General features: G+C 36.6%; 1 pseudogene; it reads left to right on the top strand.

Moving 5' to 3' along the window:
* Positions 1-256: 256 nt before the first annotated feature.
* On the top strand, positions 257-25,624 carry LOC128020181 (carbamoyl-phosphate synthase [ammonia], mitochondrial-like; annotated as a pseudogene).
* Positions 25,625-27,379: the final 1,755 nt, after the last annotated feature.

Raw genomic sequence — 27,379 nt, forward strand, 5'->3', positions numbered from 1 at the left:
ATTACAAAGTTTAGGCTGTCAAAAGGATTTCAATTTCCATCCAGACAACTCCAGTGATATTCAAAATAAAAAATAAATTTAAATGAAATAATTTAGAAAATATTGAACAGGGCTTGCATGTAGTAAACAGGGTGTAAGGAAAGCATTTTATTACTTTTTACTTCAATGGTTGCAATAATTGACCTGTTTTAATGTATGTAGTCATTCATTCAAAACTGTTGAATTGTTAACTGTTATATTTTTAAGAACATGGTACATGTGTGCTAAAATAGATTTTCAAAGGATTTCTGCTTTTCATTGTCTTTGAAGTCATTTGTCATTAATCCTTGCATACATACATTCATACATGCATGCAAATACTCAACCTACAGTATAAAGCCATGTGAATTTAAATGCCACAGTACATCACGAGGACATGCATTGTAACTTTCTGGTTATCTCAAAGGTGACCCCATCGTGGATGCACCCAGCCAGACTTCTAATGAGGAGTACCACATGCTAAGAGAGACCCATATTAAAGTAGTGCGTCATCTGGGCATTATGGGAGAGTGTAACATCCAGTATGCCCTGCATCCGTCCTCTCTGGAGTACTGTATTATTGAGGTGAATGCCCGTCTCTACAGAAGCTCAGCACTGGCGTCCAAAGCCACAGGGTAAGATCTGCACTACCTTGCAGTGTTATTTAATAATATGTTAGTATTTTGTAAGTATACAGTCATCCAGGCATTATTGTTTTGTCTTTAGGGACCACACTGCATTGCATTTGAGTTCATTTAATGCTGCAAGATACAGATTTAAGAGTGTAATTATTTTGGCTTGGTTCGAGTTTTACCTGCAAAACAGACATTTCTCTGTGATCAGTTTCACACAACTATTGGGTTTGGATTTTTTCTTCTTCACCAAAATATTGAGAACTGACTGCAGCCAAAGTTCTGTGTATGTTGAGAGCCAGACTCTTAAATAAAAAAATAAATAAAATAAAAACACCCACCCACTACTCTGTCTGTTCAGTGTGAAATGAATCCATATCCTTTGAAAGCAAAGACAAACAAACTGTGTGGAACAAACGGAACAGATTTTGTTGTCTTAAAAAAGATCAGTGTGAAGAGGTAAAAAAAAAAAGAAATAGTTGTAATACTTTGTGGGACAAATATTTTTTTTTTTCCCTTTCTAAAAATCATTGCAGAGTTTTTTTTTTTTTTTTTTGGAAAGCGTAGTTATTTAAACTGTGCTAAGGGCAGGTTTAGTAGTCATTTCTAAATTGCAAGAGAAAAGGTACTAAATTAATATTTTTTTCATTTTTAAGTTTATTCATTTTTCACTTTTTCAAATGTTTATTAAATAATTTTGGAGAAATACAAAAGTCACAAATGAGATAACTGTTGACATGCAGTATGAGAATATAGGCTATAGATATCATTACTTAGTTTGGTTTTGGAGATCTTTGACATTTTTGGTATCTTGACAATTTGGAACATGGTCGATTCACTTTTGAGCTCTTTCTGAAACTCCAGGAGAGACACGTATGAGATGAAATCATAAAAAGTCACAACTTGCTCTCCCTGAAATTTAATTGCTGTCGAGGAGCAACAGTTGAGATATTCAAAACATTGTTCACCTCTAATGAATATAAACTAATTGTTCTATTATTGTTGAAAACGTTATTCACCATAACCTGGCTACTTTCGGACACTTCCTCATTAGGTATCCGCTAGCATTTGTAGCTGCTAAAGTAGCACTGGTCATCCCACTGCCAGACATAAAGAATGCAGTGTCGGAGCAGATCAAGGCCTGTTTGGATTACATTGTCACCAAAATACCTCGCTGGGATCTGGACAGCTTTCGTGGGATGTCCCGGGAGATCAGCAGTGCCATGAAAAGCGCTGGAGAGGTGCGAGTTGCCATGGTGACAGTGCACTGGTGCTTTCTAACACAGTTTAAAACTAATCCAGGACCAAATTATGATTTTGATTCTTCATTGCCAATTCTACAGTATTTTAGTGTGTATCACAGTAAATTCAGTTCTCTTGATTTACAGAAATAGACAGACGTCTGTCTCCATCCTCTTATTTTTTCCCTCTTATTTCCTCACAGGTCATGGCAGTTGGCCGAACCTTCCAGGGGAGCATCCAGAAGGCTTTGCGGATCTGCCACCCCTCAGTAGACGGCTTTGTTCCATGTCTGCCTCTGAAAAGAGCCTGGGCAGAGCAGCAAGACCTTCAACGAGAGCTCTCTCTGCCTTCAAGTACTCGTCTCTTCTCCCTCGTCCAGGTGTGTGACCCAGAGCATTAAGAGAAGTGCATTAGAGTCTAGATGATAGATTCTGATTGTGTTCAAGTCAATGTAACAGCCATGTTTAATTCAGGCTCATGATTTATGAATCAGTCCTAAACCTTTGTGTTCAGTTTAGATTCACAACCATTCAGAAGTTTGGGGTCAGTAAGACTTTTTTTTTTTTTTACTTTCATCCTTAATTCAGCAACAATGCACTAAATTGATAAAAATTGCTGTAAATATATTTGTTACAAAAGATTTCTATGTGAAATAAATGCTGTTCTCATAAACTTAATATTGAAGTAAAAAAAAATGTATCATGGTCTCCATAAAAATATTAGGCAGCTTAAATGTTTTCAATATTGGTACTAAGAATACATATTTCTTGAGCACCTAATAAGGACATTATATACTGAATATATATGAAAGAGTTAAGTCATGTGACACTGAAAAATGGGTGTTGGAAATTCAGCATTACAGGAATAACTTACATTTTTAAATATGTTGAAATAGAAAACTCTTAATTTAAATTGTAGTGATGTTTAAAAAAAAAAAAAAAAAAAACATAATAATGCAGCCTTGGTGCATTAGCTGTGCATTAGTAGAGTAGTGTACAGTCAGCCAGCCAGCCATTTTGCAAAACAAACTCCTTCAGGGTGATACAAGACCCCTCCATATCTCCTGGGCATTCATTAAAGTTTAAAATGACCTGTCTGCCTAAAGAGAAAACAGCCTACTTTTCATCAGAAAAATGTGTCATGCTGTTAATGCTGGCAGATTTATTAAGGAATAATAGGGAAAATCCTATCAAGACATCAGTAACTCTCAAGGTTAGTCTCTCTTGTAGTACTAGAGTTTGATGTTAGTCTCCAGGCACATCATTTCATTCAGCGCAGGTTATGCCTCCTATTAAGCAGACAGGCAATTAAGTGTGCTGTGTCCTGATTGGCCAGGAGCCCCCCCCCACCCCACAGCACTACAGCAGTAGCCAGTTACAGCTCATTGGCCTCTGCTCTGTATTCAAGGGACACCACAGACTAACAGCCAACAATCAAGAGACATTATTTCTCATTTAACAATGACCCAACAATTTCTTGTAGACCACAATCATTTATTAGAAAAGCCTGTTTATGTTCATGCCATTTATAGTATCGTCTGCTGATTTGAGGCATTATGAAGGCCCTGCACAGTGGTGTGACCATTGATCAGATCCATGACCTCACTGCCATAGACAGATGGTTTCTGCACAATGGAGCAGCTCCTGGGTCAGCATAACAGGTGAGAGAGGTTAACAATTACATTCGGACACTCATAACTGATATTAACAGACAAAAATAAGGACTCAAAATTTAAGACTGAAGCTTCAGGTTTTCAGTTATTGGAACTCTGATATTTCACCACTAGACTACTTTCAGGTGAGCGCTGACCTTTTTACGTACAGTATGAAGTCTCACATTTGGTGCGTGGGATAGTGAGGACTGGTTGTCTCTGTCCACTGCGACTGACACTCTGCGGTCTCGCACTCCTGCTGCCCCATGCTGGTTTTAATGCTCTTTACCTTATTAATAAACAAGGGCCAGATTTAAACCAGACCCATTACGTATACTGAGGGCTTGCTGTATACATAAAAAAAAAATAATAATTAAAGAATTTTTTGAGCTACTATTTTTTTTTTTACATTACTACAGATCAGATGTTTTAAGTTTTGATTTCATTTTTCTGTTTTAGCAAGCTTTGTTCACATTTCTCTTTTATCTTTGTTTAAATTTTGTATTGATTTTAAAATAAGTATTAAGCATCTTTAGCCAGGATTTTTCTTTTTTAGATTTTCTTTCGTTCCATGTACACCGAAGCTTGAACTCTTGAATGATTTTGCATGTATTTATAAAAGAAAAAAGTAACAAAAATCTGCTAACTTTTTGGGTTAGGGTTAGGAAAATGTGTGTCTTGATGAGTTTCTTAATGCAGTTTCCACTCTCAGTGCCACAGTGCAGAGAGATCTACTTCTGAAGGCCAAGATGGATGGTTTCTCAGACTGACAGGATGGCCAGGTTCTGAACATCTCAGAGGGAGAAGCTCGGACAATCAGTCTCAACAGAACATCAGACCTTTGGTTAAACAGGTTTGAACCCACTGGCAGAAATATCTGTTTATGATTGAGATACAGTGGTTATGACATTTGCTTTGTGATAAATGGTTTTGTGCTTGCTGCTGAATACTAGAGATGTTCCGATACCCTTTTTCTCTTCCCGATACCGATTCCGATACCTGGGCTCAGGGTATCGGCCGATACCGAGTACTGATCCGATACCTGGGTGTATATCTGTATATACAGCTGTATATACTACTAGCCCTGTGTAAATTGCTAGAATTTTTTTATGGTGTGCTTCAGACAGATCCCTCAATAAAACATGAACAAATACATGGTGAATTACTGTATTTATTACAGTATTTTTATTATCTAACATGAATTTGACAGTATTATTTATTTTCTTATGCAAAAAAGAACTTCAAATGCAGCCAAAAATCTAACACCGCAAACTAAAAAAGGTATTTAAGTTTTACAATATAACTGTATAAAAAAACTGCAACAAATAAGTCTAGGAATATAAAAAAAGATCTATTAATCAGATAATCTCTAACAAGTAAAAAACAAGTAAAAAACAAGCAACCATCTAGGCATAATTATTATTATTATAGAGATGTATTATTATTACTGTAGGCTACAACAGTAGCTTTATATATTGTCAATTTACTCATGTAAACCAAACATTTATTTTAATGGGCTGCCATGAAGATCTTTGAGTGTCTGTGTTTATGATATGACAGTATTCTCAAATGAAACGGTAAATTCTCATGAAGTGACGGTTTATGCGTTCGTGTCCTCATGACACACAGCAGAGACTACAAAACAGCGAGCTCTCGCGCATCTGTGCCAGTCACCCACAGAGATGTAGATTTTGCGGGAGTAATATTTAAATAGTATTTTGCAGTTTAATATTCACAGACACTAGTATATATTCGGCTACTGTCTGGAGCCCTGCGTTTTGACTTACACGGAAGCGACTGAACGCAGTTGCCGGTACTGAATATACTCGAGAGTCTGTAACTACCGGTACTACAGAGACATACTGCTAACCACTGATCTATAATATAGTAGCGGCTTCACTGTCTTTTGGCAGTTTAGAATGTGATGAGTGATCCAGTCATATATAGATAAGGGCTGCTAACGCGTTTTCATTTCTTCTTCGCTGCTCTAAACAGGGGTTGCTTGTGGCAACACAGCACAACTTCCTGTGTTTTCAATGCATTTTGAGCAGCGAAGAAGAACCGTGCAGCGGTTAGGCAAAGCTTGCGGTCATAACTAGGTCTTTTTTAAGAAAATGGTATCGGATCGGTATATGGGTTCATGTACTCGCCGATGCCGATGCCAGAATTTGTTGTGGTATCGGAGATATTTCCGATACTAGTATCGGAATCGGAACAACTCTACTGAATACCCTGCAGCCACCAGCTATTTGTATTGTACTTATCACGGTCAGGTAAACCAAATGTATTGTTATTTTGCCATTGTTCTCCGTCTAGACTTTTTCAGAGTAGTACAATTATACAAGACAATTTTAGTACACAAGAAAAACTGAAGGAAAGTTTTGTCAGCATGATTGTTAACATTTACAATATTGACAAACCACATACATTAGAGTACCTAAAAGCACAATACAGAAAATAAAAAAGGGGGATTTAATAAATAAATATGTAAGTTGAAAAGGGAAAAATAAAATTGTATTCCTAAATTCTAAAACGGAATGGAAGAAAGTGAGATAAAATAAAATTCATTGTGGGATTTGGAGTTTGTGGCATAAATGCATATAAAATAAAACAAGCTAAAAAAAAAAAAACATCTATAAATTAAGTATAAATAAATTTCAATAAAATATATAAAACAAAACAATTCATTGGGGAGATTGGAGATTGTTGCTGATGTGTGAGGATGAACCCAATTTGTTTTGTCCTTCTCAACAGGAGCGTGACTTGGATTTTAAGGATCATGCTATCATGATTGTGGTCTGTATCACTTTGGTGAGCTTAAATCTTTTTTACCATAATCATCATCCTATGATTGTCATTTCACACCAGCCCATTCATGTAATATCTTCATTAGTTTTAATGAGCAATTAGTGCAAGAGTGGGTCAGGGCAGCGTTTCGCTCTACTTTCCCACAGGCAGTGTGGAGTTTGACTGGTGCGCCGTGTCAAGGCTCTGTGCCTTCAGACAGATGGGCAAGCGTACAGTGGTGGTGAACCATAATCCAGAGACGGTCAGTACGGACTTTGATGAGTGTGACCGTTTGTACTTTGAGGAGTTAACTCAGGAGCGCATCCTGGACATCACACAGCAGGAGGTGTAAGATCAAAATTCAGCTTATGCACCTGGCACCTTTAAGAAACTGAAAGGTATTATTCATATTTTACAAGGTCATTATGATATGGTCCCATTTTTGAAAATTCCATGAAAAAATTTACTGGCATTTTATACAAAATATCTTCTAGGGGATTTTGATCTAGCAGCCCTATACTTATGTTTTTGTGGAAAGTTTTATGGGAATGAGCAGTCACTGCTGAGCTCCTTTGCCTCAATTTCTGTTTCCATGGTAACAAGCTTCTGTGATTGGTCATTCTTCAGTATAATGTGTAGAGCAAATTCCAAACAGGAATTTGGCACACAAAAAAAGTAAATTATGGTAAAATCACACTGCTACAGAATCATATACCATCACTTAACAACCTCTGAGTGAAAAGATTAACATTTTATTGCTAGAATGTTCTCTATAGAGATAATAAATGGGGTTTTTATGCAGCTCCAGTCCTAGAAACCATTATCTCAAGAGACTAACTAGGATATGCCTCTGAGCTTCTGAGCAGTGAGTGAGGAGCTCATTTCTATTGCCTTTATAGAGATGGAGCCACTAAAGTCTTCACTGATGATGCAAAACCTGACCTCTCTAACAGCCATTGACTTCTTCATTCAGAAACATTATAAGCTAGTTAAAATGGTGATTAAAGTATGGGCTGATCAGGTGTTTGTTGTTTTGCTCGGAGGTTGTAATACATTCCCAGGTGCTGTGCAGCAGTTTATTACAATCACGTTAGTGTGCTCAGATACACATGGAGTTCCCACAGAGCTGGTGTATGTACGGTGAAAAGGGCATACATGTAGTTTGCTATAGGAATGTTATGAATGGGATCAGAAGGTATATGAGAGCATAAAATAATGCCATGTCATGTCCCAGGGTCAGCTCCTGGGACCACAGCTCAACTCTGAAACCGAAAGAGAGAGAAAGACAGCACCAGTGGATGAAAGTCTAGACTGAGCAATGAACTCTATAAAGAGTGGATTCATGCAATGAATTAGTACTGATTGTAGTCATTTCTGTCAAAATAGCGCTCTGATGAAAACATTATTTGCTTGAAACAAACTTTTTGTCATGAAGGATGATGAGGATGAAGGATGCTTTAATTCATAAGTAGTAGAATTTTTTAGTCTTCGGTCATGGACAGATACAATCAATCATATGTTAAATTGTAGAGTTGAAACTGTAATTATAAAAAGCTTTGTAGATGTATGTTTACTGAAAGGAATAATTAGGTTTTGAAAGAATATTTCATGAATGCCTATTTCCAGTAATTTTGTCAAAAAATTTAGTCACTTAGTTTAAAAAACAGAACAGGAAGTGCATTTACAACACACATAATGAAAGAAAAATGTGAAGATTTTTTGATAAAGTGCATCAATTAGGCAGTAAAGAAAGTTTATCTAAATAGACGTTTTCACTGTTTTTGATGGATGAACACCTATATGTTGTAAAGACTAAGGTGGGTCTTTTTTGCACAATGTAAATAATAACTAAACTCAATTCAAATGTTTGTTGTCAGTAAGGTGTTTTTGTAAACAAATAGTTTAATTGAGCCAGGATGCATTACATTTCCAAAAAGTGACCGTAAAGACATTTACACTGTTAGAAAAAAAAAAAAAAACAGTTTGGAATAAATGCTGTATGTTTGAACTTTTGAACTCTTATCAAAGAATCCTGAAAAAAAGTGAAGCAGCACAACTGTTGTCAATTGCGATAATAATAAGAAATATTTCTTAATCACCAAATCGGCATATTATATTTATGAAGCATTTTGTTACACTAAAGACTGGACTAATACCTGCTGAAAATGTAGCTTTACTTTAAAAAAAATAATATTAACCTTTTTAAGTTACCCATATTTTGGCAAGGCAGACATCAATGACAAAATATAAGTAATTCTGGATGGACAAATAGCCAACACTTGAAAGTTTACGGTTTAAGAATTACTCTGACTGTTATTGTTATGGAGGTATATTAGCTCAAACATCAAAAAAAAAAAAAAAAAAAAAATGCAAATATTAATAAAAAAATGGCTGTGTGAATGATCTATTGACATAATGAGGCTGAAGGGACAAGTCTGCTCATGCTTCATTTCAAATCTGAGGATGTTATCTCAAAATATGAATTATATATAACATTTTCTAAGACCGTGTTCTGTATTTTTAAAGAATGTTAATAATTTTTTTTTATTAATTAGAATATATTAGATATAATAGTTATTTTAAATTGTAGTAATATTATTACAATATTGTTTTTTTTACTGTATTTTTGATCAAATAAATGCAACTTTGGAGTGTCCACAGTACACAGGCCATAAATACTGTATATTTTATGCAGTTTCTCAAAAGAGACCTTAAAACATTTATTTGAATCTTATTTTATTTTTTGCTGCTTCTCCTCGCTATTTGCTGCTCTGTTATTCACTTCATGATCACTTTACATGCCAGTCAGATGTTTTCTTCCATCATGTGTGGGCTGTTTTTGACCAGAATATATTGCAGTGTGGATCAGGATTCATTGTGATAGTCAGAAGTGTTTCATGCAAGACTAAGACTACAGAGCCTTGCTCTGTTGCTACTGGCTCTTAATTTTAAATGCTTTTAATTGAACCACTTAATAATTATTTTGTACGCCGTTATCTTGATGAAGCACATCATGTTCAGGGATAAAAGGGAAAGGATTTTCTGGAGTTTGTTGACTTAGGTCATTTGAGTAATACAGATTTGATTTTGATTTTTCAGTAATCGTAAGCACCACCCACTTTACTTATGCATTTTCTTGTTAAATTAATAATTTATTGCTCCCGTCATCCTAGGCTTTTAAGAAATCACCCACTCGTGCAGCCATGCAGACGTTCTCCCAATATAGTTGCATTTCCAGACTTTTCACTTCTACAAATGCTGCATTCACCCCAAATACTCCAGAGGTGTCGGAGTGCTTTCATACACCATACATTAGAAGTGCTGAAACATGTTGACTGGAAGCATGCTCGCTCGTCCGTTAGCTACATCCAGCCTTCTTGCCTCGGGCCTTGGAAGTGAAGAGCTGAAGTTGGTGTGATGAAAAGGGGAGAGAGGGTATTCTGCCCCACGGCGCTGCCCACTCACCTCTGCTAGTCTCAGTCTCAATGCTGAGGGTACATCCAGCATTTTAATGGTCTCCCTGTTGTTAAAACAAGCCAGAAAGGCAGCAGAGATCAGCAGAATCTTCAGGGATTCTGTAGTTCACTCAGTGTGCTGTTTCTGGCTAGAAGGGCAGTGCTTAGGAAAGGTGAGGAGAGAAGATATAGTTGCTTCCTTATATCACACAGCATTTCTTGCTTAGTTAAAGGGATAGTTTACCAAAAAATTTAAATTGAATCAGCGTTTGGTCATCGTTGTCATTCCAAACCTGTATAATTTTTCTTCTAATGCAAAAGGAGACATATTGCAGAATATGTGCATGTTTCTAATCCATATTTACAAAAAAAATAAAATTGCCAATCTAAACACTAAATGCACTGAATTCCAAATATTTTAAAACTTAACAATAGAGTACTGGAGAAGTAAGTTCTAAAAACCAGAAAGGATTTACCTGTTTTTTGCAAGTTTGGTCCCATTGTCCCAAAGTCAATGGGTTTTCCTTCAACTGAATTTTATTAGAGAATTAATAGTATAAAAAAAAAAAAGGATGAGCTTAGCACAATAAAATATTTTAGAATTCTATTAATGGTATTAACGGAACTTTTAGAATTGTCTGAAAGTTACTTGGTTTTTAGAATGGGTTTTGGTTAAATACTTTAAATAAGGTCTCTGGATTACACAAGCTCAAAATATTTTCATATTGAGTCGGACTTGCAATCGAAGGGTTGTGAGTTCGTGTCTCGGGCCGGCAGGAATTGTGGGAGGGGGAAGTGCATGTACAGTTCTCTCTCCACCTTCAATACCACGACTTAGGTGCCCTTGAGCAAGGCACTGAACCCCCAACTGCTCCCTGGGCGCCGCAGCACAAACGGCTGCCCACTGTTCCGGGTGTGTGTTCACAGTGTGTGTGTGTGTTCACTGCTCTGTGTGTGTTCATTTCGGATGGGTTAAATGCAGAGCACAAATTCTGAGTATGGGTCACCATACTTGGCTGAATGTCACGTCACTTTTATTTTACAACAAAAAATGCATCAGTAATACTTTTTTTAGTAAGCTTTTATGTTTTTTTAAAAAGTTACTAACCAGTGGTTATCTGGGGCTACAGAGGTTGTCCATCACGCTGAACAGGAAACCCTATCTCCTCCTTGTGTTTCTACTCACCTTGTTGCAAACTAATCTAATTCCAATTTTTTTAACTAGTACTTTAGATTAGAAGGAAACTAGATTAGGAGAGCACTCCTTAGCTTTATGTGAGGTACAGACAAAATGTAAGTCTTTTTTTTTTTTTTTTTACCCCTCTTCTGTAGCTCTCAAATTGAATCAGAATATTTTGAATGAATCAGAAGAGAGCTTTTATGGTTGCGTTTTAGCTGTAGTAAGGCAGTATTGTATCCAATATGATTTTGAATTCCACTTGCTAATAACGGTTTGCTCCAATAGACAGTTGTTCAGTCTTAATTTTTTTTCCTGACAAAGTAGCCAGTTTACAATGCATTAAAAATAAGGTGAATAGATGTGGTCAGCAGTAATTGTCTGGCCCTTTTTGCCCACAGTCTGGAATATAAATGGAAAAAACCCCAATAGCCTGACCTCATCTGAAACACAGACTAGGTGATGTCATGCAGCTGATTGCAAAGAGATATCTAACTCTTGTCTTTTTCAGGAAGATGCTGTTTCTTTTGCCAGTAATGTGGGCTACCCTTGCTTCCCGAGGCCATCCTATGTTCTGAGGTGAGTTAAAGTCAGTGAAGTCAGGACACAAACACAGTATAGGAGATCAGTTTTGGAACTGACTTCCCATGTGATTTTGTCTCTTTGGCAGAGGCTTTTGTGTAATGAAAGGGGCCAAAAATGTAATCACATTTATCTAACAATCTTTCCCTCCAGTGATTGAAAACTACTGCAGTCAGATCAGTGAGTTAGTGAACAAATCGATTTGATTGGTGAATGAATTATTCAAATGGTGTATTTCAAAAGAATCAGCTCAAAAGAGATTCACTGATCCAGTTCTCAAATTCAGCTTAACAAATCAGTTAACAGCTCCACAGGGCATTATCTTCCATGAATTAATGACTTGAATGAATAATAACAACAACAACAGTAACAATAATAATAATGATAAATAAAATTTTCCTCGCATAAATATGGTTCCTTTTTGCTACCATGAATTGTCATTGTATGGAAAAGACCTAAGTGAATATTCTCCAAAATTCCTTAGATGACCAAAAAAAAACATAAATAAAAAATTAATAATAATATCACAGCATACTTGTTTGGAACAACAACATAAATGTTTTCTTTTTTATTCAGCTAATAGCTTTCCCATGTTCATAAGTACTGTAGACTGCCCTGAACCAAATGAAAGTTGGCATCAGTCAGTGTAAAGCTGATTTGACAGGAGGAGCAGAGAAATGTCACTCCAAACTTCTCAGTGAAGGCCTGTAGAAATCCTGGGTAGGATGCAATTTCACCCACATTATAAGAATCTCAGATTGGCAGGACTCGAACAGCTAATTTGTACATAATCAGACAGCAGGCATCTATTTTGAGTGCGAAGATGAGAAAATTAGGTTCCTTTTAAACCAGGCGCCGGTCCGCTGTGCATCAAGAGGTCACACAGAAATAGCTGAAAATACTGCTTTTAACCATTACCCATTACACATCACAATCATAAAAGCACTTTTATCCGTGAAGCACTTTTCTATTTGTTCTCATTTGGTGTTGCCTCAAAGGTTACTCTCTGTATTGAGAGAAGATTAGAGTTTTTTTCTTTGGAACTGCAGCAGTCAAAATACAGAGACTCATATTGTGCTAAGTGTGAAACTAATAGTTATCAGTGGAACCAGATTGAAAACATATGAAACTAAAGCTAATAGAAAGTAAAGTGGTATACTTTCATTTATTTTAACATTTATAAATCAACACCCACAAATAATAGCCTCTTGTAGAGACAAATTTGTTTTTAGTTTTCAAGAAAACCCAACTGCCAAAACCAAGACTTTTTAACTTCTTTCTTTCGTTTGAATATTAACTGCCCTGTGTGACCATTGAACTGCTCAACTGAGAGCCATGTTTTGTGTCTTGCTTTGTGTTTCTGAGGGTGTTTGGTGCCAGCTGTGGTTTGGCATCATTATATTGACTAAATCTATGCCTGAGGCTCAGACTCTCAGGGACTGCAGCCCAGACACAGAACCTGACAGAAACACTGCCAGTTCATCTGGACCGTGGAAGGGTTCATAGTGAAGAGACGCTTAGGGCTGTCTCTGTATATTTCCCACTCGTCTCTCTGTGTTCACTGTATTTTGATGTGTTAGTGAAACATATTGCTGACTGTCAGTTAAAGTGTAAAGGTAAGCAGTGGTGTTTTATTATGGGATTCAAACAGAGTTCAAAATTAACTTTTTGCCATACCTGCCAATAGTGAATGGGTGCTTTTTCATTCTAGTATATATATATATATATATATATATATATATATATATATACACACACACACACATATAAATACACATTGTTCTGTTTGCTGTGGAGTCAAGAAATCTGTAAATATGATTAAAAGGTGAATATGAGACAAAACTACAGAATGTCACATTTTATTTTTGGGTGATTTAACAAAGATGTTTTACCAGCGAAGAAGATCAGCACTTTTAGAGTTTCATCTTCTTACCTGATGTGAGCATAAGTATTGGAACAGTTGCCTCACAGGTCTTACTAAGCATTTAGCTGTTAATTCTTCATATATTAAAACCAGGAAATGTGTCTAATCAGTAATATCCATTGATTCTGCATTCTAAGTCTTGCATTCGACAATGACACACACAAACCAGGATGAAGATGAGGAAGCCGACTCTGAAAGAAAAGCAGGCAATTTGGATGCTAAAAGAAAAGGGGAAGTCAATTAGAACTATAGGAAAAACAAAGAGCATGGAGAAATCAAGAGTTTGGAAACTAACGGTGACATCAGCAACCAACGATGACCTGATCGCCTGAGAAAAACAACATTAGCTGATGACAGATAAATCATAAAAGCTGTGAAAATGAACCCTAAAATACATATCTATAAAATCACTTACAACCTCCAGAAAGCTGGGGTGATGCTCTGTCAATCTACGGTCTACAGGAGAATTTGAAACAGAATTACAGAAGCTAGAAAGCAGGATGCAAACCTCTGATCAGCACCAAAAATAAAAAAGGCAAGATTCTTCACAAATGTGAACCAGTAGAGTTTTGGAACTGAGTTGATGGATCGATGAGACAAAGATAAACCTTTATCTAAGTGATTGGAAAGCAAAAGTGTGGAGAAAAAAGGGAACTGCAAATGATCTTAAGGATGCAACCTCATCTGTAAAGCTTGGTGGAGCTGGTGTCATGCCAAGGGCGTGCATGGCTGTGTCTAGAACAAGAGCTCTTCGTTTTAATGATAACTTAATGTATGATGGAAGTAGCAGAATGAATTTGGAAGGGTACAACATCATCTTGGCTACCAATATTCAAGAAAATGCCACCAAAATTATTAGAAAGCACCTCATAATGGATCAGGACAATGACCCAAAACACCCTGCCAGTTCAATCAAGGACTTTATCAGGGCAACGAAATGTAAAGTCTTAGATTGCCCAAATCAGTCTCCAGATTTAAATCTGAACATTAATTTCACCAGCTGAAGAAGAGACTAAAGACAGAAACTCCCCAAAACCATTGGAAATGGATGCATTAAAGGCTGGAGAAAAGCATTTCAAAGCATAAGACCAAAAGTCTGGTGATGTCTCTGGGTTGCAGACTCACTGCTCTGATTGCATGCAAGGGATCTGCAACTAAATATTAGCTTTTAATCTTTTATATCTGCCTTAAATTCAACTGTTCCAAAACGCTCACATCAAATAGTGGGATGAAATCTAAAAGTGCTATCCTTTGTATTTGCTAAAACATGTATGTGTGGAAAGACCTAATAATACAAATTTACATTCTGTAGTTTTGTAGCATATATATATATATATCTTTTAATCATATTTGCAAATTTCTTGACTCCGTAGCAGAGAAAGCAATTTTGTCTTTACTGTTCCAATACTTAAGGATATATATACACACACACACACACACACACACGGTCACTTTTTAGGTACAACTGTTCAAATCAACCAATCACATGGCAGCAACTCAATGCATTTAGGCCATCTAGATGTGGTGAAGACAACTTGCTGAAGTTCAAACCGAGCATCAGAATGTGGAAGAAAGGGGATTTAAGTGACTTTGAACGTGGAATGGTTGTTGGTGCCAGACGGGCTGTATTTCCAAAACTGCTGATCTACTGGATTTTCACGCACAAACACCTCTAGGGTTTACAGACAATAGTCCAAAAAAGAAAATATCCAGTGAGCAGCAGTTGTGTGAATGAAAATGCCTTGTTGATGTCAGAGGTCAGAGGAGAATGGACAGACTGGTTAGAGATGATAGAAAGGCAACAGTAACTCACATAACCACTTGTTACAACCAAGGTATGCAGAATACCATCTCTGAATGCACAACATGTTGAACCCTGAAGCAGATGGGCTACAGCAGCAGAAGACCACACCGAGTGCCACTCCTGTCAGCTAAGAACAGGAAAGGGAGACTACAATTCACACTGGCTCACAAAAATTGGACAACAAAAAATGGAAAATAAGGTGATATCATGCTAGTTGAGTTGATAAGTATATGAAAAAGGCTGTGAAACATGTTTGGGGATGGGATTTAATCAAAATACAGTAAATACAGTAATATTGTGAAATTTGACAGTTTAATATTTAGTTTTCAATGTTATTGTATTTTAAAATAAGCTAATTTAAAATGGTTGGTCTGCTTAATATTTATTTTTAGAAAGACCTGAAGAACAGCATTTATTTGAAATAGATATTTTGTAACAATATAAGTCTTACTGTCACTTTGGATTAATTTAATGCATCCTTGCTGAATAAAGGTACTGATTTCATAACAAACAAACAAACAAAAAGTTAGCCCCAAACTTTTAAACTGTTTATGTATATATGGATGATCACTTGATCAGGTGTGATTTCGGTACCTTTCTACAACTGCATCTGGCTATGCCACAAATGTTAGCTCCAGGGATGATGCCATTAAATGACAAAAAAAATTCTGTCTTTTTTTTTTTTTTTTCTCAATATGAAACAGATTCAGTGGCGATTGCCTCGAGGAGCAGCTGACCCAAATATATTTCTCTAGTTTGCTTTTTCTCTCCCTATTCTTTTACATAACTCTACATATCTTCCCGTTTGATAGGTTTAACTCTACAACCCTCGAATAATGCTTTCGTCTCCTGATGGGCTCATTTAAATGTCAGAGTGATGAATGATGATAATCTTTCTGTTTCCAGTGGTTCAGCCATGAATGTTGTGTATGGAGAAGATAAGATGAAATGTTTCCTGGAGGAAGCCACACAGGTGTCACAGGTGAGGTCTGCACATTTAACCATTTGGCCTGGTTAACATAAATAACTTAATGTGAAGCGTGTTGGTTTTGCCATATGAATCATGCAACAGCTCCGTCATGAATAATGTAACATGCAGCCTTTTTTACCCATTATCACAAATGAATGATGTTCTTGAAATTACATCTAAACCTACCCTTTAGGAAAATATGCCCTAAAGAGCTTTTTTATTTTTTAAAGGCAGACAAAGCACATTTCCAGCAGCTCCAGTACCTCAGAGCCAGTATTGATTTTCATCTCCTGTTCTTGCTAACCCCTCAAAGTTTTTTAAGAGTGCAATAGTGTTCCTGAATCCAGCAAAACCGCTACAATCAATGTTTTTTTCTACTTCAAAACCAAACTTCAAACCAAATCAAGATGAATTTCTGAACAACAAAAACTGCACATTTTAGACTGGCCTTTTATTGTGGCCAGTCAAAGGCACACCTGTGCAATATCATTCTGTCTAATCAGCATCCTGATATGCCACACCTGTGAGGTGGATGTAGAAGCACTCACTGACACAGATTTAGACAGATTTGTGAAAAATATTTGAGAGAAATAGGCCTTTTGTGTACCTAGAAAAAGTCTCAGATCTTTGAGTATACCTCATGAAAAGTGGGGGCAAAAAGGAAAGTGTTGCGTTAAACAATTTGTTCAGTATATACTACCATTTAAAAGTTTGGGGTCTGTAACCTTTTTTCATGTTTGTGAAAAGCCTCTGATGCTCATCAAGGCTGTATTTATTCAAAAACAGTGAAACAGTAATAAAATAATTGATATATTATTACAATTTACTGTTTTCTATTTAAATATAGATTAAAATGTAGTTTAGTTCTATGCTATACTCACCAAAGCTTTACCAACCGCCACACAGGTTAACTAACTGAAGAAAGGATGAAATAATCAGCATCTGCTCAGTGCCCCATTTAATGAAAATCCTAAAGCTTAATTTCCCCACCTAAATTATTATTCTCAAAGTGTCTGTCAGGTTGTCTCATAAAGCCAGACAAATGACTAATAATGGTTGTTATAAGATAGCAAGGAATAGAGACAGGTCTTTCAGACAGGTGCTGGATGGAAGGGTTTAGTTATGCTTTTATTCAATTACTGTAAGTTACAGAATGACCCTGAGCTGCATGAGGCTCATGTTGTGGCTATAAGAGACAGTTTACAATTCTGGGAAGCACTTCATGAACACTCAGTCCTTGTTAATGTACAGCTATAGCCTTGAAAGACCCTTTGAATCAGCTTTTTTAAAATACAGGGCCCTATTTTAACGATCTGAAACGCAAGTGTCAAAGCGCGAAGCGCAAGTAACTTTGTGGGCGGGTCTCGGCGCTGTTGCTATTTTCCCGGCGGGATAAATGGCTCTTGCGCCCGGCGCAAATCTAAAATGGGTTGGTCTGAAGTAGCTTCATTATTCATAGGTGTGGTTTGGGCGTAACGTGAAATAAACAAATCAGAGCGTCATCCAACATTCCCTTTAAAAGCAGGCGCGCAAGTTCCATTATGGATTGCTATTATTATGGCGTATTTACCAGGCGCACGCCAGGAGCGGTTCACAGCCGAGGAGACTGATGTTCTTGTAAGAGCAGTGAAAGACAGAGAAGTTGTGTTGTATGGGGATGGGAGAATAATTAGCCTGAATAATTTGTAAGCTAGATTTATGCCTATTTTTTCACATCTTCGTGTCACACCACAATGATTTCCGTCATCTCATGTGTTAATATTTTTTAGTGTAACAATTTATGATTTGCAAAAATAACTGTTGCATCTGTGTAGATTACATGAGCAAAGTGTATGCGCGTTGTGCACGCTATACATTATGGTCAAGCATGCGCCCTTAAAATAGCATAATGAACAACGCGCAACGCGCCACTGACTTTAGACTAGGTTTTTTCTGGTCAGTGGCGCAATTGTTTAATGGAACAGCAAAATAGCACCAGGGATTGTTTGCGCCGGAACACGCCTCCTTTTTTGCGCTGAACCGCCCAGGGAGCGCAAGTTCATTCACTAGTTTAGCGACGTGCTTCTGTGGAGGGAAAAGCGCGCTTTGCGCGGGTGCAAAATAGGAATGACACATGCGTTGGTGTACAAAGTCAATTGCGCTGGGTGCAAGATAGGGCCCACAGTGTTTTTATGCCCTTTGCAGTATTCTTAAAATATCTTTTTTTTTTTTTTTTTTTTTTTTTTAGCAATAGTGCTATTTACAGCATTTTTATGGGGAACAGGATCATCCTGTGGTTATCACCAAATTCATACGAGGTGCCAGAGAAGTGGAGGTGGATGCAGTGGCCAGGATGGGTAAGGTGAGAGATGGTGGAATAATTTTCCAGTAGAAATGGGTAAGAATTTGTAAAATTACTTATCAGGCATTAAATAGAAATCTGAACACACAATCCTTGTTGCTGTGGTTTGTGTAGAAGATACAACTGGTTGTGTAAGACAATATAACAAAACAAGAAAAAAAAAGCTCTTAAGTATATTCCTTTTCTTTTTGTTGCTTTATCATATAACTACAGCTAAAATAAACTATAGCTAAACAGCTGTTTTAAGCACTGGTTGTGGTTACAGATGTTGGCTCATGTTATCACAGAGCATGTGGAGGATGCAGGAGTGCACTCAGGAGACGCCACACTCATTCTACCCACCCAGACCATCAGCCAGGGAGCTCTGGAGAAGGTTCCAGGCTTATTTCCATTCAACAAAGCTTGCTGTGTGAAGCCGGTTTGCACAGACAGACATTTTCTTTTCTTTTTTACATTGAGTTTTAATGTCAGGTGTTTTCTTTAAAATATTTCGCCTTTTCCCTCTTTGACTGGCGATTCTGTCCTCGTGAAGAACATAATGCTGAAGCATCCTTTACTAAAGTTTGTGCCATTACTATTACGTCCAATTTGTGGCAACTTTAGTCTGAACAGGAAGAATCAAATCTAGCTACAAATAACTTGCAGTTGATCTAAAAAAAATAAAAATACTGGTGTCATTTTTAATATAAAGTTTCTTTCCCTTTAGAATGGTGTTGTCTTGATTGTCTTTTTCATGAACCACAGATGTGACGTTTCATTCTCCTTCCAGCTGAATCAAAGCCAGCTGTCAAAAATATTTTGCGTGTTTGTGAAATCCTCAACCTTAAACACATATGACAAGAACAGTCTCCCAGAGGGCCAGCAGTCCGTCAAAGTCTTCTCTTTTCAGCTGCCTCAGTTTATCAGAATTAATATTACGTTTTCTGCGCTTCCTAAAATGTTGTATATTAGATTGGTGTATATTTGAGACGACATGCATAACCCAGACTGTGATTGATGTTTTCAGCCTGTGCATATGTAAAGACTTTGAGTTATTACTTGTAGTTTATATACATATATATATATATATACACACATTGTTTTTTTTTGTTTTTTTTAGGTGAAGACCTAAAAGAAAGTTGCAAAGGCGTTTGAGAGTTCAGGGCCATTTTACACTCAATTTTTAGTGAAAGGCAATGATGTAATGGTAAGTTAATGGTTCTTCATGAAAAGTTTGTCTGTGACATCAAAAGATATGAATTTAAACATTACTTTTCATGACCAGTGAACTGACAACATTTAGAAGCATTTTTGATCCGGAATCATAATTTTAGAACTATTTGCAATTTTTCTTCTTTATTTACTCTGTAAATTATGCTTTCCATCAAACAACATTTGGTCAGAGTAAGAAAGAAATGAATCCTGCTAAGCTGTTGAGTTTTTATTCAGCTTTATTTTTGTAATTCATAAAATATGTCTGCTGGTTACTCAAGACCATGTGTTTCTGTCTCAGGTGATTGAGTGTAACCTGCGTGCCTCTCGATCTTTCCCTTTCGTCTCTAAATCTTTTGGTGTGGACTTCATTGATGTGGCCACCGGGGTCATGGGTGAGCCACTGGACGAGTCTTGTCTGCCCTCCCTAGAAAACCCAATCATTCCAGTCGACTATGTTTGCATTAAGGTATGTATGTGTATTAAGTTAAGTAAATGTATGTTAGAGCTATGAACTAGCAGTTCTAAACTAGCACTAAATAAAAGTACTAGTTTCTTAAAAACACACACACACACACACACAAACTAATAAATAAATCTTACTGACCCCAAACTTTGGAACAGTAATAGATATTTCCAGTGTAATATTACATACCACATACTGTTTTATACATTTGTCTTTTATTTCTCTAGTTACTACTTACTGAGCAAGCCAGTTAATCTGTTTTAAAAGTGATTGATTGAACAATGAAATTACTGGAGTGTTAGTGCTGGTCTGTATCACAGGTTCAGGAGTTGAGCCTGAGTGGTGTCTCTATTCTCCTAAAGTCATTTCCTGTGAAATGATCAAGGAGCTTCAGTGCAATAGCCGCAAAGAGGAGCCAGTCACAAGGGAATAATCCCCGTCTTCTGCCAATCTCAAAGTTTTAAATACCTCATTTAGTGCTGACAGGAATTTTAAGCAGCTAACTGGATGTTTTCTTTTGGAGAGAGACATTTACGGGATTTAAACTCACTCGCAAGATTAAAGATTCATTCTCTCTTTCTATCTTTTTCAAATGCATCTCTCATGATATTTTTCTCCATTTCCCATAAGAGAAAAATGTCATGAATGAAATATCACTTATAAGTAAGTAATTTCTTCTCCTGGTCAGCAACAAGAGCAAATGTATAATATGATATGGTATGATATAATAAAATATAATAAATATAATATAATATATAAAAAATAAATAAATACTTATCTAACATTCACGTTAATCATTGACATTAATCATTAATCAAAAGTGACAGTAAAGATGTCTATAATAAAAAATATTTTAAAATATAAATGCTGTTATTTTGAATTTATTATTAAAAGAATCTTGGGGAAAAAAAAATATATATGACTGTTACCAAAAAAAATATTAAGCAGCACCAGTTTTTAACATTGACAATAGTAAGAAATGTTTCTTGTGCACCAAATCTTGAGCATATTTCTAAAGGATCATGTGACACTGAAGACGGGAGAAATGGCTCCTGAAAAGTCAGCTTTGCCATTAAAGGAATAAATTACATTTTAAAATACATTCAAATAGAACATTTCACAACGTGACTGTTTTAACTGTATTTATAAAATGTAGGCTCTGTGAGCATAAGTAACTTTTAAAATCTTACAGACCAAGACTTGTAAGCAGTATTGTATCCATATTTATTATCATATTTTCTTTATCTGTGGCACCTAAGAAAAAGTGTAAAGGTAAAGATGGTTAAGGTAAAAGGACCTTAAAGTATTTCAACATAGTGTTCCATTCTGTCATAGTCAGGTGCGAGATAATATAAATATATATGACACATCCACATCAGTATATTGCCATGTTTCATGTTTCCGCTGCTTTTGTCAAGCTGGGAAACATCTCGGAAACAGTGCTCTTCCAGTCTAACAAGTCCCTAATGTGAAGTCTTTACCACTTTCCACAGCTTCGCAGATGGCTGTTGGAGGAAGGTCGGCATGTAAGAGTTTTTCAGAGTGCATGGACACATTCCTTTAGGTTTCATATAAGTGCTTGTTTTCCTTGTACGGAAATCTCTGCTCTTCACAACCACAGAACAATGGGTTTTTCGGGATATAGGTCTGCCAAGATGATTCTGATATCTCTCTAAGATCCAATATAAATTCGCTTTTCTTTCTGTCATTATGCGATACAATTGTTGGTGTAATATATTTGCAGTTTTCCACTTGTAATGTATGCCGTGATCCGTTGGGACCAGGAAGGCCTGGTTTCCATACCGACCACCAGCCTTTAAAGCAAGGTCTATAAATTGGTAATAGGAAAGACCACTTTTTGCTACTTCACCCAAGAAGTTCTGGGACTCTCCTCACAGGCCGTCATGAATTCTCAAGGGGTTCAGTAGTTAAAAGTCTATCTGCTATTATGAATGGATCTGGAACGGTGCCAGGTTTGTAATAATAGTAGAAGTAGTAGTGTCCTTCACCTCCACAGTTCTGCCTGGTGGAGTTGCCCACCGGGATTCCTGCCACATTAACAGCCCACAATGCATTAATACCAGAATGAATCAAAGCTGCTTGTGTTTATTCACACTGGTGCGGCCTTTTCTCTCATTTGTATGCGTAAGTAGGCTGGCTTATCCAGGGTTGATTAAATGGCTTCAAGGATGAGTTCCCCCTGGTGGCGCACTGCAGTGGAGGCCAGGGTGGAGTGTTAATCTGTGCCCCACATCCCCTGTGCAGGTAATGGGAGCTGTCTGCTTTTAATTGGAGAGATAAGGGCGTCACTTGAATAGAAGTCAAACTGCTGTTGGTCTAGTCCAAAATATTCAGACTTCAACAGTCTCTCCATATAGCACCCACTTTAACAGTCTCTCAGTAGCACCCAATTATCAAAATTCAGCATCTTTTTTTTTCAGTGAAATGTGTGTTCTGCTTATTAACAGATAGATCATTTGTGATATCTCTTTAAGTCTTTTCATTGTGTCCTTTGAGCTTGTTGTGTCTCTTCCACAAACTGATGTTTTTGAATGTCCCTGGTGTGGATTCAGGTCTGCAAATGTTTTGGCCTGTGGGTGGCAGTGGTGTAGCAGGTTTACTGTTTTCTCATTCACTTTCATATGAGGAGTTCTCTTATAATATCATTTGACTGGATGTGAATCACCGTAACTTGTCAAGTGCTCTTGAGACCATTAACCCTCTATTAAAAATAGTCACATTAGACTTGCATTAGGCTTTTATACATTTTCTTGCTTTCTTGTTCCCAGGATTCGTGATAAGCACTGAGCAGTAATGTTTCACAGATAAGTGTCAGGAAGTAAACAGCATTTGTATCAGATGGCTTTTCTAAATAAATGGAAGCCTGTATCTCCTGAGTTGCATATATATATGACAAACTGTTTCTTTTGTAGTGACACATGCTTGCCAAAGGCATTCTAGGCGTTTAGATGATAGAACAGTATCTAAATCATTGTATATTTCATTTAACATAAATCATGGTCACACATCTATCTATCTATCTGATCACTAAAGTACTGGAGTAATGGCTGTTGAACATACAGCTTTTCCATCATAGGAATAAATCAAATTTTAAAATAGAGTAAACAGAAAAGTTATTTTAAACTCTTAATAATATTTCAAACTAACACTGTTTTACTGTATTTTTCATCAAATAAATGCAGCATTGATGAGAAGAGACTTCTTTTTAAAACATTTTAAAACTTTTGAATGGTAATGTAAACGCATCAACCATTAAAAAAAACTTTAAAAAAACAAAAAAACACTGAAAGACCACTTCTAGAACATTGATTACCATTACATCCGTCATAAAATCTGAAGTGTCCCCAGCTCGTGTTTTCATCACAGGCTGCTGGGAAGCAGACCAGCATCAGGGATAAATGTTTACATATTGTGTACCAGTTGTAGTCTTATTTGTTCAGTGGAACTCATGGGCACACACATCTAGTTTTTCCCGTCCTCTGTCCAAATCCATCAAATAATATTTTTATGTTTCCACACGGGCCGGTTTACCTGCTCTGTCTGCTCTTCCTGGCAATGGGAAAATCATAGAAACCAGCCTGGAGGACAATGAAGCTGAAGGAGCATTTTAATCGTGCGGCACTGATTTCCAGCTTTAGAACAGGAAGTACAATATCTCCTCCCCAGATTTTATGATGCCCCCATTCTGTCCGTTTTTTCACAATTGTAATATCACACTAGTCTTCCTTCATTCAGCAACATCTTTAATATATTTGATTTATTTCACCTTGGCTTTCAATATTGTACTTATGGAGACAAATGAAAATTTATCCAAGAGATTCTGTATGCTGTGATGAATATTTGCAGATTTGTTTCTGATCTTAAAGATTAAGATATTTCTTTCTCTTGTTTTTTTAGTGATCTGTTTTGATCACTGCAGGTGGCTTGCTTTGGACCAAACATCTACTCAGCATTCCTAAAGGCCATGCTCTCTACAGGATTCAAGCTTCCCCAGTAGTGGATTCTCATTGGGATAAAAGTGAAGAAGAACTTTTTTTTCCTTCCTTAATGGTTGAATCTCAAAGGACTCAGATTTACTCAGTGGAACATAAGCATTTCCAGCTTGTTTTGATCAGAACAGGTTGCTATATCTACTTGCAGGTTATTTTCCACATAAATTACAAAATCCATAATATGAGGTTTTCAAGTAGGAAAACAATTCCTGAATATACAGGTGCATCTCAATTAATTAGAATATCGTGGAAAAGTTCATTTCAGTAATTCAACTCAAATTGTGAAAGTCGTGTATTAAATAAATTCAATGCACACAGACTGCAGTAGTATAAGTCTTTGGTTCTTTTAATTGTGATGATTGTGGCTTCCATTTAACAAAAACCCACCTATTCACTAAATTGTGGACTGTGAATTGTTGGCCTTCTGGAAAGTATGTTCATTTACAGTAAATGTACTCAATACTTGGTAGGAGCTTCTTTTGCTTTAATTACTGCCTCAATTTGGCGTGGCATGGAGGTGATCAGTTTGTGGCACTGCAGGTGGTATGGAGGCTTAGGTTTCTTTGACAATGGTCTTCAGCTCATTTGCATTTTTTGCGATTTTGCTTGATAATCCTCATAAGGCTGCAGTTCTCTTTGTTGGTTGTGCATCTTTTTCTTCCACACTTTTTCCTTCCACTCAACTTTCTGTTAACATGCTTGGATACAGCACTCTGTGAACAGCCAGCTTCTTTGGCAATGTCTTACCCTTCTTGTGAAGGGGTGACAATGATTGCCTTCTGGACAACTGTCAGATCATCAGTCTTCCCCATAATTGTGTAGGCTAGTGAGTCTGTATGCATTTAACTTTTTTAATACACCAGTTTCACAATTTGAGTTGAATTACTGAAATAAATGAACTTTTCCATGCCATTTTAATTGTTTTAGATACACCTCTATTTAGTACATATTTATGAGTTTAAGAATTGGCATGTAAAAATTCTGTTAGATTCTCATCCTTGAATTCCTGCAAAACTGTGAAACAAAAGATTTTGCAGAATGTTTTGGATTCTCTTTTCTAAACAATGCAAGTGAATGGCAAGTAGGTTTTTCTAGCAAAAAAAATAATAATACAAAAAGCACCATAATGGCATTATGAAAACGGTAAATCTTTGCACTATATTCTAAGTCTTCTGAAGATATACAGGCGATTTGTTTAAGGAACATACTGTAAGTTAGGGGCCTGTCGAGTTCATGAATGTTGTGCTGATGAAAAATTGTCTTGCAAGTAATTGCAATTAGCTATTTTATATTAACTATTAATTTAACTTACTCTCATAGGTTATTTTTAGGTTTTACTTGTAATATATGTATAAAATATAATAAAGTATAATAAAATAGACTCAAATGTTTTACTTTAATGCTGTGAAAATGAATATTTATATAATATAACACAATACTACAAAGCAGTTTGATTAAACGCACATGCATTTTTATGAATTTATATTTTGATATCGACAAACTGCACACTTATTTTGGTTATCATTTTTATTTGATCTAAGCTCAGTTATTTAAGATAAGACCATTATGTATGTTATGTACAGTATTGTTCAAAATAATAGCAGTACAATGTGACTAACCAGAATAATCAAGGTTTTTAGTATATTTTTTATTGCTACGTGGCAAACAAGTTACCAGTAGGTTCAGTAGATTGTCAGAAAACAAACAAGACCCAGCATTCATGATATGCACGCTCTTAAGGCTGTGCAATTGGGCAATTAGTTGAAAGGGGTGTGTTCAAAAAAATAGCAGTGTCTACCTTTGACTGTACAAACTCAAAACTATTTTGTACAAACATTTTTTTTTTCTGGGATTTAGCAATCCTGTGAATCACTAAACTAATATTTAGTTGTATGACCACAGTTTTTTAAAACTGCTTGACATCTGTGTGGCATGGAGTCAACCAACTTGTGGCACCTCTCAGCTGTTATTCCACTCCATGATTCTTTAACAACATTCCACAATTCATTCACATTTCTTGGTTTTGCTTCAGAAACAGCATTTTTGATATCACCCCACAAGTTCTCAATTGGATTAAGGTCTGGAGATTGGGCTGGCCACTCCATAACATTAATTTTGTTGGTTTGGAACCAAGACTTTGCCCGTTTACTAGTGTGTTTTGGGTCATTGTCTTGTTGAAACAACCATTTCAAGGGCATGTCCTCTTCAGCATAGGGCAACATGACCTCTTCAAGTATTTTAACATATGCAAACTGATCCATGATCCCTGGTATGCGATAAATAGGCCCAACACCATAGTAGGAGAAACATGCCCATATCATGATGCTTGCACCTCCATGCTTCACTGTCTTCACTGTGTACTGTGGCTTGAATTCAGAGTTTGGGGGTCGTCTCACAAACTGCCTGTGGCCCTTGGACCCAAAAAGAACAATTTTACTCTCATCAGTCCACAAAATGTTCCTCCATTTCTCTTTAGGCCAGTTGATGTGTTCTTTGGCAAATTGTAACCTCTTCTGCACATGCCTTTTTTTTAACAGAGGGACTTTGCGGGGGATTCTTGAAAATAGATTAGCTTCACACAGACGTCTTCTAACTGTCACAGTACTTACAGGTAACTCCAGACTGTCTTTGATCATTCTGGAGGTGATCATTGGCTGAGCCTTTGCCATTCTGGTTATTCTTCTATCCATTTTGATGGTTGTCTTCCGTTTTCTTCCACGTCTCTCTGGTTTTGCTCTCCATTTTAAGGCATTGGAGATCATTTTAGCTGAACAGCCTATCATTTTTTTGCACCTCTTTATAGGTTTTCCCCTCTCTAATCAACTTTTTAATCAAAGTACGCTGTTCTTCTGAACAATGTCTTGAACGACCCATTTTCCTCAGCTTTCAAATGCATGTTCAACAAGTGTTGGCTTCATCCTTAAATAGGGGCCACCTGATTCACACCTGTTTCTTCACAAAATTGATGACCTCAGTGATTGAATGCCACACTGCTATTTTTTTGAACACACCCCTTTCAACTAATTCAACTAATTGCCCAATTGCACAGCCTTAAGAGTGTGCATATCATGAATGCTGGGTCTCATTTGTTTTCTGAGAATCTACTGAACCTACTGGTAACTTGTT

Source organism: Carassius gibelio, chromosome A9 (genome assembly GCF_023724105.1).
Source record: "Carassius gibelio isolate Cgi1373 ecotype wild population from Czech Republic chromosome A9, carGib1.2-hapl.c, whole genome shotgun sequence".
Lineage (NCBI taxonomy): Eukaryota > Metazoa > Chordata > Actinopteri > Cypriniformes > Cyprinidae > Carassius > Carassius gibelio.